This window comes from Lynx canadensis, chromosome D1, assembly GCF_007474595.2.
Source record: "Lynx canadensis isolate LIC74 chromosome D1, mLynCan4.pri.v2, whole genome shotgun sequence".
Taxonomy (NCBI): domain Eukaryota; kingdom Metazoa; phylum Chordata; class Mammalia; order Carnivora; family Felidae; genus Lynx; species Lynx canadensis.
In genome coordinates, this window is record NC_044312.2 from 4,810,057 (window position 1) to 4,816,512 (window position 6,456).

A 6,456-nucleotide genomic window follows, 5' to 3' on the forward strand; every position below is an offset into this window, starting at 1 on the left:
CCCAGCTGTACCATAAGAATATAATCCATTGAAGTTTCCAGAAATAATACTTCTCAAAGCTTCCCATGCACTTATGGGAAAGATCCCTCCTGTGTGGCATTAAATGGGGGAGGGATCAGTTTGTTTTAATAGAAACAGTTCACAACAGAAAAGATTTTAACTTTGGTCCATTTGTCTGTTAGCTTAAGGACAGTCACATTGCCCATCATCAATTCAAAAACCCAACCCATAAATTAAAAAAAATATATTCATTTGTTATTTCATTCTAAAATAGGCACAGGTACTCTGTTTTCATTCTCTGCCCTTTCAACTTGGGAATCGACTGTTGGTTTGGTCTCTAAACCATCAGCATCTTTGAAGGCTTCTCTGGCAGCCTCAACAGCATCTGCTTGGATGGGCTCTCTCTCCTCCTGGTTCATGATTTCAGGGGTCACTTGTTCCAAATTAGCTTCTAGAAGTTCAGTTTGTACTTCCCCTGGCATCTGATTTACCCATTCAACATTCAGCTGCTCCACAGATACTTCAGTACGTTCTTCAGTCTGAATTTGACCTGGTTCTAGATAACCCACCTGGACCTGCCCTGGAAGTTCACTCATCTGTGAATCATGCACTTGGCTGTCCTGGAGCAGATCGGGATGGACCTGTTCCACAGTCACTTGTGCTGAATCCACACATTGAAAGCAGTGGTAACATATTCCCCTTCCCAACTTGTTCTATAATAGTCATTAATCATGGGGTTCAGTTTGCATGCGTGTTTCTACTGAAATAACTTTGGTTACTAGACACTCTGAAATACTGTGAGTATTACCCAGATGCCTCCTTAATTCATTTCCTTGCATAAACCACAAGTCACATAGACTGCAATGGTGGGGTTTATCTCCAGTGTTTATTACAAAATGATCTTTGAACTGGTCCCTGTTGTTAAACACATTGTTACGGACCTGACATTGTTAAAGCATTTTCTTCCCTTTTTGTGTCCCCACTCCAGTTTGGCACACAGTCAGGTGACATTTGAGGATGCCATTTCTGGCAGATCGTTCATGACAATTTGGACATTCAGAAGGTGTTTCACCTGCATGTTTTCAGAGACTTTCTTTAAAATGTCCAAAGTGGTCACATTGTTTCTCATAGTATTGACACGTGAAATTTTCCCCCAGTTCTTTGCTGCATACTGACTCCACCTTCTCTGAGGTGTTAACAGTTGAGTTGCTGTCTCCACATGCTCTCCCAGCGATACCTTTTATTGCATATTTCACACTCGAGGCTCTCAGTGGAGTGTGGTTTCAGTGTTCATTAAAATGGTAAAATGATTGTTGGGTCTGGATGGCTCAGTCGGTTAAGCATCCGACTTCAGTTCAGGTTATGATCTCACAGTTTGTGCGTTTGAGCCCCGCATCTGGCTCTGTGCTGACAGCTCAGAGTCTGGAGCCTGCTTCGTATTCTGTGTCTCCCTCTCTCTCTGTTTCTCCCCCTGCTCATGCCTTGTCTCTCTCTCTTTCCTTCAAAAATAAATAAAAACATTAAAAAATTTTAAAAATGGTAAAATGGTTTAAATGAACAATTACATTTCTCCCAAAGGATCTAGTCTTTCACATGTGACAGCTGAAATTCCAATTTCCATACCTTCTACTGGTTTCCTTGTGGGGTCAGATGTACAACCCTCTTCTTTAATCTGCTCTTTTCTATCACCCCGACGGTACTTTCATCATAATATCTGCCAACAGAGCTAGGGTGGAATCATCAGAAGAAGCTGTGCTCTGATGTACTTTATAGACTGCTTGGCAGAAGCCACTTCCTCCAACATTTCAATGCCTTCATGTTCCACCTCGATTGTGCCTTCAGCAACCTCCAATTTTAATAGGTTCTGACTCTGCAGATGGCAATGACTCAGTGATAACATTTGAAGTTTCTGCAATCTCACTCTCTCTCTCTCTCTCTCTCTCTCTCTCTCTCTTTTGCCTCACTTTTTCCTGTGGTATTTTCCTTTAGGGGAGCTTAGTTTTCTTTGTTCCTGACTTCAAAGGCTTTGATAGCTTCTAGTGTTTGTAGAAACTCTGCTGCTTTCTATACATCATTGTTCTCCTCTTCTCTTTGTATCATCAATTTTTCTGTATATGTGAACTCAAGTAAATGATGGAGGCCATTTTACTAACAACTTTAACCTCCACTAAAGGTTCCTGAGTAAACTCATGAAAGAATTTATAGAAGAACTTACTGTAAGTAGCCAAAAGGGTCTTGTGGGCCTTAAAATCATGTCTGTCAGCAATCAGGGTGATGTTAGTAAACTGATCTTTGTCTCATTGTTCATTAAATTGGCCCAGGATCATTTTTTGATGTTCTGGAAACTCCTGAAGGTGTTGCATCATTTCTTGGGCCTCTATGGCCATCAGGTTGCTCTAGATCTTAATCTGCCCTCTCACCTCTAGGGCCCTCAGAGCTTCTTCCCTGATCTCCCCTCTCTGGGTGAATCTAAATCTTACTGTTCCCTACCCCTAAACAGCTCCTTGCCCTCCATCACCTCCCAAGTGCCTGGGCCCTGCCTCTGCTGATCTGGCTGGGGCTGAAAATGTCTTTTAAAAATAACAGCCAAGTATTTTTTTCAGAGGCGAGATAATTAAATGCCAGCAAAATTACACTAAAAGTTGTTAAAGAAAGTTTTTTAAATGCAAAAATACATATATAACAAATGAACTTGGAATTATGGAATGAAAAGAATCAGAAATAGTAATCTATTGGTAAATATGTTTTCACTGATTTGTTATATTTACATGTATAATTCACTGAATTGTTAGCTTCACAAAACATGTAGAAATAAACTTAATTATAGCAATCATACAGAGAATGAGATCCAACATTAAATGCAAAAATATTTACAAACAAATATATATATATATGTATATATATATATACACACACACACACACACCAATATATTCCAATTAGAGCCAAAATTCCAAAGGGGATTCCATCATGGAACTTGCTTGTACCATGCAAACGCCCAATGTTGTGCTTCTGTGGATCATTCCTCGAATGGGCCTGCCTCCATCCCAGTGCTGCAGGGCCCCTCCTGAAGGGGACCACCAAGGGCAAAGATAGCTAAGCCTACCCCTCCTGCCCCTGTGCACCTTGTGGATACACCCTGGATAATATGCCCTTGGCCAGATCCCATCGAAGCAGCACTACAAGCCTGTCAGTGTGCAAGCAGCCTGGACAGGGCCACACGACTCCACAGTGATGCTGCCCCTGGGAGAGGGGAAGATAAGGTACACACCAGTCTGACTGTGGCTCCACTGATGGGCTGGGGGCACACATTGGGTCTGACTGTGGTCCTGCCCACCAACACAAGTTTCTCCAGACAGCACAGGGGAAGTGCCCTGCAGTTTGGAGCTACCACAGGGAATACCCAAAATGATGAAATGGAAGAATTCTCCTCAAAAGAAACTCCAGGAAGTGGCAACAGCTAACGAATTGATCAAAAATGACTTAAGCAATATAACGGAACAAGAATTTAGAATTATAGTCATAAAATTAATCGCTGGACTTGAAAAATGCACACAGGACAGCAGAGAATCTATTGCTACAGAGATCAAGGGACTAAAAAATAGTCATGGGGAGCTAAAAAATACTATATATGAGGTGCAAAATAAACTGGAGGTGGCCATAGCACGGATTGAAGAGGCAGAGGAGACAATAGATGAGTTAGAAGATAAAGTTATGGAAAAAGAGGAAGAAGAGAAAAAGAGATAAAAAGAAATCCAGGTGTATGAGGGGAAAATTAGAGAACTCAGTGATGCAATCAAACTGAACAATATCCATATCATAGGAATTCCAGAAGAAGAAGAGAGAGCGAAAGGGACTGAAGGTGTACTTTAACAAATCATAGCTGAGAACTTCCTTGATCTGGGGAAGGAAACAGGCATTGAAATCCAAGAGGCACAAAGAACTCCCTTCAGATGTAACTTGAATCGATCTTCTGCATGACATATCATAGTGAAACTGGCAAAATAGAAGGATAAAGAGAAAATTATGAAAGCAGCTAGGGATAAACATACTCTAACATATAAAGGGAGACCGATAAGACTAGTGACAGATGTATCTACTGAAACTTGGCAGGCCATAAAGGAATGGCAGGAAATCTTCAATGGGATGAACAGAAAAAATATGCAACTGAGAATTCTTTATCCAGCAAGTCTGTCATTCAGAATAGAAGGAGAGATAAAGGTCTTCCCACACAAACAAAAACTGAAGGAATTCATCACCACTAAACCAGACCTATAAGAGATCCTAACGGGGAATCTGTGAGTGAAATGTTGCAAGGACCACATCACAATGACTCTAACCCCATATCTTCCTATAATAACACTGAATGTAATTGCACTAAATGCTCCAACCAAAAGACATAGGGTATCTGAATGGATAAAAAAACAAGACCCATCTATTTGCTGTCTACAAGAGACTCATTTTAGACCTGAGGACACCTTCAGATTGAAAGTGAGGGGATGGAGAACTATCTATCATGCTACTGGAAGTAAAAAGAAAGCTGGAGTAGCCATACTTGTATCAGACAAACTAGACTTTAAATTAAAGGCTTTAACAAGACATGAAGAAGGGCATTATATAATAATTAGAGGGTCTGTCCATCAGGAAGAGCTAACAATTACAAATGTCTATGTGCCGAATACAGGAGCCCCCAAATATATAAAACAATCACAAACATATGCAACCTTATTGATAAGAATGTGGTAGTTGCAGGCGACTTCAATACCCCACTAACAACAATGGAAAGATCACCTAGACACAGGATCAATAAAGAAACAAGGGCCCTGAATGATACATTGGATCAGATGGACTTGACAGATATATTTAGAACTATGCATCCAAAAGCAACAGAATATACTTTCTTCTCGAGTGCACATGGATCATTCCCCAGGATAGATCACATACTGGGTCACAAAACAACCTTTCATAAGTGTAAAAGAATTGAGATCATACCATGCACACTTTCACACCACAATGCTATGAAACTTTAAATCAACCACAAGAAAAAGTCTGGAAAACCTCCAAAAGCATGGAGCTTAAAGAACATCCTACTAAAGAATGAATGGGTCAACCAGGCAATTAGAGAAGAAATTAAGAAACATATGGAAACAAATGAAAATGAAAATACAACAATCCAAACACTTTGGGATGCAGTGAAGGCAGTCCTGAGAGGAAAATACATTGCAATCCAGGCCTATATCAAGAAACAAGAAAAATCCCAAATACAAAATCTAACAGCACACCTAAAGGAAATAGAAGCAGAACAGCAAAGACACCCAAACTGAGCAGAAGAAGAGAAATAATAAAGATCAGAAATAAACAATATAGAATCTAAAAAACCTGTAGAACAGATCAATGAATCCAAGAGTTGGTTTTTTGAAAAAATAAACAAAATTGATAAACCAGGCTTCTCAGAAATAAAAGGGAGATGACCCAAATAGATCACATCATGAATGAAAATGAAATCATTACAACCAGTCTCTGAGCAATACAAGCAGTTATCAGGGAATACTGTGAAAAATTATATGCCAACAAACTGGACAACCTGGAAGAAATGGACAAATTCCTAAGCACCCACACACTTCCAAACTCAAACAGGAAGAAAGAGAAAATTAGAACAGACCCCAAACCAGCAAAGAAATTGAATCAGTTATCAAAAATCTCCCCAAAAATAAGAGTCCAGGACCAGATGGCTTCCCAGGGGAATTCTACCAGACATTTATTTATTTTTTTTTAAATTTTTATTTATTTTTGAGCGAGAGAGTGAGACAGAGTGTGAACGGGGAGGGTCAGAGAGAGGGAGACACAGAATCGGAAGCAGGCTCCGGGCTCTGAGCTGTCAGCACAGAGCCTGATGCGGAGCTTGAACTCATGGACCACGAGATCATGACCTGAGCTGAAGTCGGATGCCCAACCGACCGAGCCACCCAGGCGCCCCTCTACCAGACATTTAAAGCAGAGATAATACCTATCCTTCTCAAGCTATCCCAAAAAATAGAAAGGGAAGGAAAACTTCCAGACTCATTTTATGAAGCCAGCATTACTTTGGTTCCTAAACCAGACAGAGACCCAGTAAAAAAAGAGAACTAGAGGCCAATATCCCTGGTGAATATGGATGCAAAAATTCTCAATAAGATACTAGGAAATCGAATTCAACAGCATATAAAAAGAATTATTCACCATGATCAAGTGGGATTCATTCCTGGGATGCAGGGCTGGTTCAATATTTGCAAATCAATCAATGTGATACATCACATTAATAAAAGAAAAGATAAGGACCATTGATCCTGTCAATCGATGCAGGAAAAGCATTTGACAAAACTCAGCACCCTTTCTAAATAAAAACCCTTGAGAAAGTTGGGATAGAAGGAACATACTTAAACATCATAAAAGCCATTTATGAAAAGCCCACTGCTA

The 6,456-nt window shown here is 40.1% G+C and overlaps 1 pseudogene; it reads right to left on the reverse strand.

The window, feature by feature from the left end:
- Window positions 1–260: 260 nt before the first annotated feature.
- LOC115525341 lies at window positions 261–2,387 on the reverse strand (annotated as a pseudogene).
- Between the last annotated feature and the right edge of the window lie 4,069 nt (window positions 2,388–6,456).